We start from the raw sequence: 14,380 nt of genomic DNA, 5'->3' as shown, positions 1-14,380 counted from the left end.
GACTGGGCACAGTGGTGGCAGATGTTAAGGACTACGCGCAGTGGTGTCAGAAGTTAAATGGAATCCCTTAACTAATAAATACAATTCTCCATACTCATGATGTGTCTCCTCTTTGGGTTAGACCGTCTGGGACACATGACCTGGGGTGACAACACTCGAAACCCGTGTGACAACACTCGAACCCTGTGTATGGCTTTCGTCTTCTGCCCTCGACCCTAGGCGTCTGTCAGCGATGACAGTGTTGCCATCCACATCCTGGACTGTCTCTGTGGTTCACAACCGACGACTCTGGTCCTCTATGTTCTCCTTCCTTCATCCACGGGTTCGAACCCACGTTCGCTCTGTTGCTGTAAGGTTTGGTGTGGCATAATACATCCACCCAGCCAACATTCCTAACCTTCCCCGGCCACACAAGGACATCAAACCCCGCTCACAGTCGTCAACAAATTCGTCCACATTCACCGTCAAATTATTATGGCAATAATAATGATTATTGTTATTATTATTATTATTATTATTATTATTATTATTATTATTATCATTATTATTATTATCATTGTTATTATTATCATGGAGTGAGGTGGTTTATTAGGTACGAAGTCCTGTCCCTGGGCTGCATGTTTATATGAAACAATGTAATGTTTATATGAAACAATGTAATGTTTATATTAAACAATGTAATGTTTATATGAAACAATGTAATGTTTATATTAAACAATGTAATGTTTATATGAAACAATGTAATGTTTATATGAAACAATGTAATGTTTATATGAAACAATGTAATGTTTATATGAAACAATGTAATGTTTATATAAAAAATGTAATGTTTATAGTGATTATATAAGAGACGTGTTGCCGGTGTGGTGCGAATAGGCTCCACCCATTATCATCACACGTCACAAATGTGGTGGTCTGTGCACGCAAGATAAACAATATAGTTTACCACACACACACACACACACACACACACATATATATATATATATATATATATATATATATATATATATATATATATATATATATATATATATATATATATATATATATATATATATATAACCGTTGCTCTCGTATTATAAATGAACCATATCTCAGGTACGACAGTTTGGGCAAGCTAATATTTTGAGGTATCTGGCAACTTGTGTCGGAGGAAGAGGCCATACTTGAAAGATAAATGAATTATCCTTAAATTAGAATTAGCCTTAGAATTGTGAAGGTGATCCAAAGTCTCTCGTTTAGTGATAATAATTTGGTGATAACTGCTTACCAGAAGCCCAGGTAACGAGCCACCTGGTGGAGTGGCAGCGAAGGAGGAGGTGGCTGGCGGTCCCTGGTCACTGGTATATAAGAAAACATGTGTCCTTGAGGCGCTGAGGTGAACAATCTTGTATAGTGAGGATCAGGTGGTGGCTGTGCTCACATCAACCACCTCCTCAGCTCTCCCACACAACTCTTCTGCTAGTTCACAGGCAAGTTGTTTGATGATAGTCTTAACAAGCGTTGTTTACAGTGTATAACAACAAAATTGTCTAGGCGACGTATGATAGTCAGTGATTTCAGGTGTAAACATAAAAGCAATTTTCAGTTCATTTCTGGCGTTTCAAACATGTGTTTACCTCCGTCATCAGCTGATGTTTTCGGTGCGAGCTGAGGTCTTTCGTTAGTTAACTACCCATGTTAACTACCCAGGCAAAGCAGTTGCTACAGGGAGTGCATTAACAACCAGTTAGATCATATCGTCTAACAACCAGTTAGATCATATCGTCTATGCCAGGGACCCTTCCTTAACCCCATGAACACGTCGTCCACTGGTCACACTGTATGAACCATGAACACGTCGTCCACTGGTCACACTGTATGAACCATGAAACGTCGTCCACTGGTCACACTGTATGAACCATGAACACCTCGTCCACTGGTCACACTGTATGAACCATGAACACATCGTCCATTGGCCACATTGTATGAACCATGAACACGTCGTCCACTGGTCACACTGTATGAACCATGAACACATCGTCCATTGGTCACACTGTATGAACCATGAACACGTCGTTCATTGGTCACACTGTATGAACCATGAACACATCGTCCATTGGTCACACTGTATGAACCATGAACACGTCGTTCATTGGTCACAGTGTATGAACCATGAACACGTCGTCCACTTGTCACACTGTGTGAACCATGAACACCTCGTCCACTGGTCACGCTGTATGAACCATGAACAGGTCGTCCACTGGTCACACTGTATGAACCATGAACACGTCGTCCACTGGTCACACTGTATGAACCATGAACACGTCGTCCATTGGTCACATTGTATGAACTATGAACACGTCGTCCACTGGTCACACTGTATGAACCATGAACACCTCGTCCACTGGTCACACTGTATGAACCATGAACACGTCGTCCACTGGTCACACTGTATGAACCATGAACACGACGTCCACTGGTCACATTGTATGAACCATGAACACGTCGTCCACTGCTCACAATGTATGAACCATGAACACGTCGTCCACTGGATCACACTGTATGAACCATGAACACATCGTCCATTGGTCACACTGTATGAACCATGAACACGTCGTTCATTGGTCACACTGTATGAACCATGAACACATCGTCCATTGGTCACTGTATGAACCATGAACACGTCGTCCACTGGTCACACTGTATGAACCATGAACACGTCGTCCACTGGTCACACTGTATGAACCATGAACACGTCGTCCACTGGTCACACTGTATGAACCATGAATACATCGTCCATTGGTCACACTGTATGAACCATGAACACGTCGTCCAGTGGTCACACTGTATGAACCATGAACACGTCGTCCACTGGACACACTGTATGAACCATGAACACGTCGTCCACTGGTCACACTGTATGAACCATGAACACGTCGTCCCCTGGTCACACTGTAAGAACCATGAACACGTCGTCCACTGGTCACACTGTATGAACCATGAACACGTCGTTCATTGGTCACACTGTATGAACCATGAACACATCTTCCATAGGTCACACTGTTTGAACCATGAACACGTCGTCCACTGGTCACACTGTATGAACCATGAACACGTCGTCCACTGGTCACACTGTATGAACCATGAACACGTCGTCCACTGGTCACACTGTATGAACCATGAACACGTAGTCCACTGGTCAAACTGTATGAACCATGAACACATCGTCCACTGGTCACACTGTATGAACCATGAACACGTCGTCCACTGGTCACACTGTATGAACCATGAACACGTCGTCCACTTGTCACACTGAATGAACCATGAACACGTCGTCCACTGGTCACACTGTATGAACCATGAACACGTCGTCCACTGGTCACACTGTATGAACCATGAACACGTCGTCCACTGGTCACACTGTATGAACCATGAACACGTCGTCCACTGGTCACACTGTATGAACCATGAACACGTCGTCCACTGGTCACACTGTATGGACCATGAACACGTCGTCCACTGGTCACACTGTATGAACCATGAACACATCGTCCACTGGTCACACTGTATGAACCATGAACACGTCGTCCACTGGTCACACTGTATGGACCATGAACACGACCATGACTTGTAATGTTTATCATAACGACCATGACTTGTAATGTTTATCATGATGATCATGACTTGTAATGTTTATCCTGATGATCATGACTTGTAATGTTTATCATGACGATCATGACTTGTAATGTTTATCATGACGATCATGACTTGTAATGTTTATCATGACGATCATGACTTGTAATGTTTATCCTGACGATCATGACTTGTAATGTTTATCCTGACGATCATGACTTGTAATGTTTATCTTGATGATGATCATGACTTGTAATGTTTATCATGATGATCATGACTTGTAATGTTTATCCTGATGATCATGACTTGTAATGTTTATCATGACGATCATGACTTGTAATGTTTATCATGACGATCATGACTTGTAATGTTTATCATGACGATCATGACTTGTAATGTTTATCCTGACGATCATGACTTGTAATGTTTATCCTGACGATCATGACTTGTTAATCATGGTGATCATGACTTGTAATGTTTATCATAACGACCATGACTTGTAATGTTTAACATGACGATCATGACTTGTAATGTTTATCATGACGATCATGACTTGTAATGTTTATCATGATGATCATGACTTGTAATGTTTATCCTGACGATCATAACTTGTAATGTTTATCCTGACGATCATGACTTGTTAATCATGGTGATCATGACTTGTAATGTTTATCATAACGACCATGACTTGTAATGTTTAACATGACGATCATGACTTGTAATGTTTATCATGACGATCATGACTTGTTTATCCTGACGATCATGACTTGTAATGTTTATCATAACGACCATGACTTGTAATGTTTAACATGACGATCATGACTTGTAATGTTTATCATGACGATCATGACTTGTTTATCCTGACGATCATGACTTGTAATGTTTATCATGACGACCATGACTTGTAATGTTTATCATGATGATGATCATGACTTGTAATGTTTATCATGATGATCATGACTTGTAATGTTTATCCTGATGATCATGACTTGTAATGTTTATCTTGATGATGATCATGACTTGTAATGTTTATCATGATGATCATGACTTGTAATGTTTATCCTGATGATCATGACTTGTAATGTTTATCATGACGATCATGACTTGTAATGTTTATCATGATGATCATGACTTGTAATGTTTATCATGATGATGATCATGACTTGTAATGCTTATCATGACGACCATGACTTTTAATGTTTATCATGATGATCATGACTTGTAATGTTTATCATGACGATCATGACTTGTAATGTTTATCATGACGATCATGACTTGTGATGTTTATCATGACGATCATGACTTGTAATGTTTATCATGATATCAAGACTTGTAATGTTTATCATAATGATCATGACTTGTAATGTTTATCCTGACGATCATGACTTGTAATGTTTATCATGACGATCATGACTTGTAATGTTTATCATGATGATCATGACTTGTAATGTTTATCATGACGACCATGACTTGTAATGTTTATCATGACGATCATGACTTGTAATGTTTATCATGACGATCATGACTTGTAATGTTTATCATGATGATCATGACTTGTAATGTTTATCATGACGACCATGACTTGTAATGTTTATCATGACGACCATGACTTGTAATGTTTATCATGATGATCATGACTTGTAATGTTTATCATGATGATGATCATGACTTGTAATGCTTATCATGACGACCATGACTTGTAATGTTTATCATGACGATCATGACTTGTAATGTTTATCATGACGATCATGACTTGTAATGTTTATCATGATGATGATCATGACTTGTAATGTTTATCATGATGATCATGACTTGTAATGTTTATCATGATGATCATGACTTGTAATGTTTATCATGACGACCATGACTTGTAATGTTTATCATGACGACCATGACTTGTAATGTTTATCATGATGATCATGACTTGTAATGTTTATCATGATGATGATCATGACTTGTAATGCTTATCATGACGACCATGACTTGTAATGTTTATCATGACGATCATGACTTGTAATGTTTATCATGATGATCATGTCCTGTAATGTTTATCAGAACTTGTAGTTGAAGAGTGCAGGTGGCGTCTGGGATGGGATTACCATTTGTGGTTATTTCCTGCGTTATGGAGAGCGAGGCTTACACTGGGGATGTCCCGCGTCTTAACCTTGTGTATATGTACCATGTCTACACGCACACACACACACACACACACACACACACACACACACACACACCGTTTTTTGTTGGCGTTCCACGACATTAGGAAAAGAAGTTCACTTTCTTCGAGGAAGTGGCGACACCCTCCTCCTGTTTGGTGCGCAGTTATGAGGCTACAGGAGCGTCATAACTGGGTTGTTAGGGTTCTGTGGTTCATCAATAGCACTGAACTGCTCTGTAGCGGGCCTTTCCTTACGACGATCAACCAGGGAAAATGTTCACCGGGGCTGGATAGATTGGATCCTACCCACACTAACCCCAGAAATAGATCTTTCTGTTCTCCTTACTCAAAGTTCTGGTCTCTATTCTTTTTTTTTAGAATTATGTAGAGTCGGTTTCTTATGTTGTTTCAGTGAAATGATTTGTTAAATTTTCCACGATTTAACAAAGGAATTTGGATATATGTTGAACTTGTGTGGCCATCAGTCATATTGTTCACTGAAAGAAAAACACAGAAAGATAAAGTAAAGATAAAGTAAACACAGAAAGATAAAGTAAAGATAAAGTAAACACAGAAATATAAAGTAAAGATAACGTAAACACAGAAAGATAAAGTAAAGATAAAGTAAACACAGAAAGATAAAGTAAAGATAAAGTAAACACAGAAAGATAAAGTAAAGATAAAGTAAACACAGAAAGATAAAGTAAAGTAAACACAGAAATATAAAGTAAAGATAACGTAAACACAGAAAGATAAAGTAAAGATAAAGTAAACACAGAAAGATAAAGTAAAGATAAAGTAAACACAGAAAGATAAAGTAACGATAAAGAAAACACAGAAAGATGAAATAAAGATAATGTAAACACAGAAAGATAAAGTAAAGATAAAGTAAACACAGAAAGATAAAGTAAAGATAAAGTAAACACAGAAATATAAAGTAAAGATAAAGTAAACAGAAAGATAAAGTAAAGATAAAGTAAACACAGAAAGACAAAGTAAAGATAAAGTAAACACAGAAAGATATAGTAACGATAAAGTAAACATGGAAAGATGAAGTAAAGATAATGTAAACACAGAAAGATAAAGTAAAGATAAAGTAAACACAGAAATATAGAATAAAGATAAAGTAAACACAGAAAGATAAAGTAAACAGAATGTGTGGCTTATTGGTTATATAAGTTTCCCAATACCTTCAGGTGGGGTCGAATGACTTAACGCCTTCTTATAACTCAATTTAGTTTGCCTAGACTTACTCTTTATTTATCATTTATGTCTTTTAAAGTCTTTTAAGAAGTCAAATATCAAGCAAACTTAAAACGTATATTCTAGTCTGCTCTTCATCATATAGTATCAATCAAAGTAAGTTCATGATTTAAGACATTTCTCTGATGATGTTAGAGTAAAAGTTCACAAAGGAAACTATATTTTTCCCATTTCTTGGTCATAGTCACTAAACATATTGGCATAAATATATCTTTTATACAAATCTAATTTGTGATGTGGTGATATATAGGTGTTCTGAAAGGGGTTATACTTCAGCGATGAGTAAATTCATGTTCAGAAGGCACACCGTCTGTGAAGAAGCCAACAACAACAAGAAGTATGGACAGATGTGGAGCCACAGTAGGAAAACCAGTTGATCACAGCCACCAAGATAGCAGGACCAAGTTGCTGACCTTGTGGTACCTCACAGGGGACGTGCTGACCCCACCTACGTCGGCTGCCTTCAGACTGAAGGAAGGAGAGGCGGTATGCAGCAGCCCTGAAACCATTATACAGATGGACTCTTGTGTGTGTGAACCATTATACAAATGGACTCTTGTGTGAGTGAACCATTATACAGATGGACTCTTGTGTGTGTGAACCATTATACAGATGAACTCTTGTGTGTGTGAACCATTATACAGATGAACTCTTGTGTGTGTGAACCATTATACAGATGGACTCTTGTGTGTGTGAACCATCATACAGATGGACTCTTGTTTGTGTGAACCATTATACAGATGGACTTTTGTGTGTGTAACCATTATACAGATGGACTGTTGTGTGTGTGAACCATTATACAGATGGACTCTTGTGTGTGTGAACCATTATACAGATGGACTCTTGTGTGTGTGAACCATCATACAGATGGACTCTTGTGTGTGTGAACCATTATACAGATGGACTGTTGTGTGTGTGAACCATTATACAGATGGACTCTTGTGTGTGTGTGAGCCATTATATAGATGGACTCTTGTGTGTGTGAACCATTATACAGATGGACTCTTGTGTGTGTGAACCATTATACAGATGGACTCTTTTGTGTATGAACCATTATACAAATGGACTCTTGTGTGTGTGAACCATTATACAGATGGACTCTTGTGTGTGTGAACCATTATACAGATGGACTCTTGTGTGTGTGTGAACCATTATACAGATGGACTCTTGTGTGTGTGAACCATTATACAGATGGACTCTTGTGTGTGTGAACCATTATACAGATGGACTGTTGTGTGTGTGAACCATTATACAGATGGACTCGTGTGTGTGAACCATTATACAGATGGACTGTTGTGTGTGTGAACCATTATACAGATGGACTGTTGTGTGTGAACCATTATACAGATGGACTCTTGTGTGTGTGAACCATTATACAGATGGACTCGTGTGTGTGAACCATTATACAGATGGACTCTTGTGTATGTGAACCATTATACAGATGGACTCTTGTGTGTGTGAACCATTATACAGATGGACTGTTGTGTGTGTGAACCATTATACAGATGGACTCTTGTGTGTGTGTGAACCATTATACAGATGGACTCTTGTGTGTGTGAACCATTATACAGATGGACTCTTGTGTGTGTGTGAACCATTATACAGATGGACTCTTGTGTGTGTGAACCATTATACAGATGGACTCTTGTGTGTGTGAACCATTATACAGATGGACTCTTGTGTGTGTGTGAACCATTATACAGATGGACTCTTGTGTGTGTGAACCATTATACAGATGGACTCTTGTGTGTGTGAACCATTATACAGATGGACTCTTGTGTGTGTGTGAACCATTATACAGATGGACTCTTGTGTGTGTGTGAACCATTATACAGATGGACTCTTGTGTGTGTGAACCATTATACAGATGGACTCTTGTGTGTGTGTGAACCATTATACAGATGGACTCTTGTGTGTGTGAACCATTATACAGATGGACTCTTGTGTGTGTGTGAACCATTATACAGATGGACTCTTGTGTGTGTGTGAACCATTATACAGATGGACTCTTGTGTGTGTGTGAACCATTATACAGATGGACTCTTGTGTGTGTGAACCATTATACAGATGGACTCTTGTGTGTGTGTGAACCATTATACAGATGGACTCTTGTGTGTGTGAACCATTATACAGATGGACTCTTGTGTGTGTGTGAACCATTATACAGATGGACTCTTGTGTGTGTGTGAACCATTATACAGATGGACTCGTGTGTGTGTGAACCATTATACAGATGGACTCTTGTGTGTGTGAACCATTATACAGATGGACTCTTGTGTGTGTGAACCATTATACAGATGGACTCTTGTGTGTGTGTGAACCATTATACAGATGGACTCTTGTGTGTGTGTGAACCATTATACAGATGGACTCTTGTGTGTGTGAACCATTATACAGATGGACTCTTGTGTGTGTGTGAACCATTATACAGATGGACTCTTGTGTGTGTGTGAACCATTATACAGATGGACTCTTGTGTGTGTGTGAACCATTATACAGATGGACTCTTGTGTGTGTGTGAACCATTATACAGATGGACTCTTGTGTGTGTGTGAACCATTATACAGATGGACTGTTGTGTGTGTGAACCATTATACAGATGGACTCTTGTGTGTGTGTGAACCATTATACAGATGGACTCTTGTGTGTGTGAACCATTATACAGATGGACTCTTGTGTGTGTGTGAACCATTATACAGATGGACTCTTGTGTGTGTGTGAACCATTATACAGATGGACTCTTGTGTGTGTGTGAACCATTATACAGATGGACTCTTGTGTGTGTGTGAACCATTATACAGATGGACTCTTGTGTGTGTGTGAACCATTATACAGATGGACTCTTGTGTGTGTGTGAACCATTATATAGATGGACTCTTGTGTGTGTGAACCATTATACAGATGGACTCTTGTGTGTGTGTGAACCATTATACAGATGGACTCTTGTGTGTGTGTGAACCATTATACAGGTGGACTGTTGTGTGTGTGTGAACCATTATACAGATGGACTCTTGTGTGTGTGTGAACCATTATACAGATGGACTCGTGTGTGTGTGAACCATTATACAGATGGACTCTTGTGTGTGTGTGAACCATTATACAGATGGACTCTTGTGTGTGTGTGAACCATTATACAGATGGACTCTTGTGTGTGTGTGAACCATTATACAGATGGACTCTTGTGTGTGTGAACCATTATACAGATGGACTCTTGTGTGTGTGTGTGTGAACCATTATACAGCTGGACTCTTGTGTGTGTGTGTGAACCATTATACAGCTGGACTCTTGTGTGTGTGTGAACCATTATACAGCTGGACTCTTGTGTGTGTGTGAACCATTATACAGATGGACTCTTGTGTGTGTGAACCATTATACAGATGGACTCTTGTGTGTGTGTGAACCATTATACAGCTGGACTCTTGTGTGTGTGTGAACCATTATACAGATGGACTCTTGTGTGTGTGTGAACCATTATACAGCTGGACTCTTGTGTGTGTGTGAACCATGGTAGAGTGGCATGTGTTTTCTGGGGTTACCCAACCTGTCGTACAGAATTAGGAACGCTTCCTGAGTACATTACCACCCGGGCCCACTGTTCTTAGTGGCTCGTATAATCAACTCCGGATTTCTAACCTGGGACCTCTTTTTGAAAGGCTCCTACGACCAAAGGCTGCGCTGCTTACAGTAGCACGATGATGTATACTCCTTTTGAGTGAAACATTAGTTGACAGACCTTACCTCGAAGTGATGCAACTTCGCACTTGGAAGCGGAGCCTAATTTCACCTTCATCTCCGGATATATATATATATATATATATATATATATATATATATATATATATATATTATATATATATATATATATATATATATATATATATATATATATATATTTTATATTTTATTTATTATACTTTGTCGCTGTCTCCCGCGTTTGCGAGGTAGCGCAAGGAAACAGACGAAAGAAATGGCCCAACCCCGCCCCATACACATGTATACACATACGTCCACACACGCAAATATACATACCTACACAGCTTTCCATAGTTTACCCCAGACGCTTCACATGCCCTGATTCAATCCATTGACAGCACGTCAACCCCGGTATACCATATATATATATATATATATATATATATATATATATATATATATATATATATATATATATATATGTATGTATATATGTATATCATCCCTGGGGATAGGGGTGAAAGAATACTTCCCACGTATTCCTCGCGTGTCGTAGAAAGCGACTAGAGGGGACGGGAGCGGGGGGCCGGAAATCCTCCCCTCCTTGTATTAACTTTCTAAAATGGGAAACAGAAGAAGGAGTCACGCGGGGAGTGCTCATCCTCCTCGAAGGCTCAGAGTGGGGTGCTTAAATGCGTGTGGATGTAACCAAGATGTGAAAAAAGGAGAGATAGGTAGTATGTTTGAGGAAAGGAACCTGGATGTTTTGGCTCTGAGTGAAACGAAGCTCAAGGGTAAAGGGGAAGAGTGGTTTGGGAATGTCTGGGGAGTAAAGTCAGGGGTTACGGAGAGGACAAGAGCAAGGGAAGGAGTAGCAATACTCCTGAAACAGGAGTTGTGGGAGTATGTGATAGAATGTAAGAAAGTAAATTCTCGATTAATATGGGTAAAACTGAAAGTTGATGGAGAGAGGTGGGTGATTATTGGTGCATATGCACCTGGGCATGAGAAGAAAGATCATGAGAGGCAAGTGTTTTGGGAGCAGCTGAATGAGTGTGTTAGTGGTTTTGATGCACGAGACCGGGTTATAGTGATGGGTGATTTGAATGCAAAGGTGAGTAATGTGGCAATTGAGGGAATAATTGGTATACATGGGGTGTTCAGTGTTGTAAATGGAAATGGTGAAGAGCTTGTAGATTTATGTGCTGAAAAAGGACTGATGATTGGGAATACCTGGTTTAAAAAGCGAGATATACATAAGTATACTTATGTAAGTAGGAGAGATGGCCAGAGAGCGTTATTGGATTACGTGTTAATTGACAGGCGTGCGAAAGAGAGACTTTTGGATGTTAATGTGCTGAGAGGTGCAACTGGAGGGATGTCTGATCATTATCTTGTGGAGGCTAAGGTGAAGATTTGTATGGGTTTTCAGAAAAGAAGAGTGAATGTTGGGGTGAAGAGGGTGGTGAGAGTAAGTGAGCTTGGGAAGGAGACCTGTGTGAGGAGGTACCAGGAGAGACTGAGTACAGAATGGAAAAAGGTGAGAACAATGGAAGTAAGGGGAGTGGGGGAGGAATGGGATGTATTTAGGGAATCAGTGATGGATTGCGCAAAAGATGCTTGTGGCATGAGAAGAGTGGGAGGTGGGTTGATTAGAAAGGGTAGTGAGTAGTGGGATGAAGAAGTAAGAGTATTAGTGAAAGAGAAGAGAGAGGCATTTGGACGATTTTTGCAGGGAAAAAATGCAATTGAGTGGGAGATGTATAAAAGAAAGAGACAGGAGGTCAAGAGAAAGGTGCAAGAGGTGAAAAAAAGGGCAAATGAGAGTTGGGGTGAGAGAGTATCATTAAATTTTAGGGAGAATAAAAAGATGTTCTGGAAGGAGGTAAATAAAGTGCGTAAGACAAGGGAGCAAATGGGAACTTCAGTGAAGGGCGCAAATGGGGAGGTGATAACAAGTAGTGGTGATGTGAGAAGGAGATGGAGTGAGTATTTTGAAGGTTTGTTGAATGTGTTTGATGATAGAGTGGCAGATATAGGGTGTTTTGATCGAGGTGGTGTGCAAAGTGAGAGGGTTAGGGAAAATGATTTGGTAAACAGAGAAGAGGTAGTGAAAGCTTTGCGGAAGATGAAAGCCGGCAAGGCAACAGGTTTGGATGGTATTGCAGTGGAATTTATTAAAAAAGGGGGTGACTGTATTGTTGACCGGTTGGTAAGGTTATTTAATGTATGTATGACTCATGGTGAGGTGCCTGAGGATTGGCGGAATGCGTGCATAGTGCCATTGTACAAAGGCAAAGGGGATAAGAGTGGGTGCTCAAATTACAGAGGTATAAGTTTGTTGAGTATTCCTGGTAAATTATATGGGAGGGTATTGATTGAGAGGGTGAAGGCATGTACAGAGCATCAGATTGGGGAAGAGCAGTGTGGTTTCAGAAGTGGTAGAGGATGTATGGATCAGGTGTTTGCTTTGAAGAATGTATGTGAGAAATACTTAGAAAAGCAAATGGATTTGTATGTAGCATTTATCGATCTGGAGAAGGCATATGATAGAGTTGATAGAGATGCTCTGTGGAAGGTATTAAGAATATATGGTGTGGGAGGAAAGTTGTTAGAAGCAGTGAAAAGTTTTTATCGAGGCTGTAAGGCATGTGTACGTGTAGGAAGAGAGGAAAGTGATTGGTTCTCAGTGAATGTAGGTTTGCGGCAGGGGTGTGTGATGTCTCCATGGTTGTTTAATTTGTTTGTGGATGGGGTTGTTAGGGAGGTAAATGCAAGAGTTTTGGAAAGAGGGGCAAGTATGAAGTCTGTTGGGGATGAGAGAGCTTGGGAAGTGAGTCAGTTGTTGTTCGCTGATGATACAGCGCTGGTGGCTGATTCATGTGAGAAACTGCAGAAGCTTGTGACTGAGTTTGGTAAAGTGTGTGGAAGAAGAAAGTTAAGAGTAAATGTGAATAAGAGCAAGGTTATTAGGTACAGTAGGGTTGAGGGTCAAGTCAATTGGGAGGTGAGTTTGAATGGAGAAAAACTGGAGGAAGTGAAGTGTTTTAGATATCTGGGAGTGGATCTGGCAGCGGATGGAACCATGGAAGCGGAAGTGGATCATAGGGTGGGGGAGGGGGCGAAAATTCTGGGGGCCTTGAAGAATGTGTGGAAGTCGAGAACATTATCTCGGAAAGCAAAAATGGGTATGTTTGAAGGAATAGTGGTTTCAACAATGTTGTATGGTTGCGAGGCGTGGGCTATGGATAGAGTTGTGCGCAGGAGGATGGATGTGCTGGAAATGAGATGTTTGAGGACAATGTGTGGTGTGAGGCTGGTTTGATCGAGTAAGTAACGTAAGGGTAAGAGAGATGTGTGGAAATAAAAAGAGCGTGGTTGAGAGAGCAGAAGAGGGTGTTTTGAAGTGGTTTGGGCACATGGAGAGAATGAGTGAGGAAAGATTGACCAAGAGGATATATGTGTCGGAGGTGGAGGGAACGAGGAGAAGAGGGAGACCAAATTGGAGGTGGAAAGATGGAGTGAAAAAGATTTTGTGTGATCGGGGCCTGAACATGCAGGAGCGTGAAAGGAGGGCAAGGAATAGAGTGAATTGGATCGATGTGGTATACCGGGGTTGACGTGCTGTCAGTGGATTGAATCAAGGTA

The 14,380-nt window shown here is 40.1% G+C and overlaps 1 protein-coding gene across 3 annotated transcripts in view; it reads left to right on the top strand.

The window, feature by feature from the left end:
- Window positions 1-1,160: 1,160 nt before the first annotated feature.
- LOC139762293 (carboxylic ester hydrolase-like) overlaps window positions 1,161-14,380 on the top strand; it is a 74,606-nt gene continuing 61,386 nt past the window's right edge. Inside the window, exon 1 of one of the 3 annotated variants that reach the window (XM_071686878.1) lies at window positions 1,161-1,475. The gene's annotated coding sequence lies outside the window, so the exon portion shown is untranslated. The remainder of the gene's footprint in view (window positions 1,476-14,380) is intronic. The other 2 variants (XM_071686881.1, XM_071686880.1) reach the window with 2 other exon arrangements.

The sequence above is a fragment of the Panulirus ornatus genome, chromosome 43 (genome assembly GCF_036320965.1).
Source record: "Panulirus ornatus isolate Po-2019 chromosome 43, ASM3632096v1, whole genome shotgun sequence".
Lineage (NCBI taxonomy): Eukaryota > Metazoa > Arthropoda > Malacostraca > Decapoda > Palinuridae > Panulirus > Panulirus ornatus.
The sequence above is the reverse complement of the archived record's forward strand: the minus strand, read 5'-3'. Positions and strand labels throughout refer to the sequence as shown.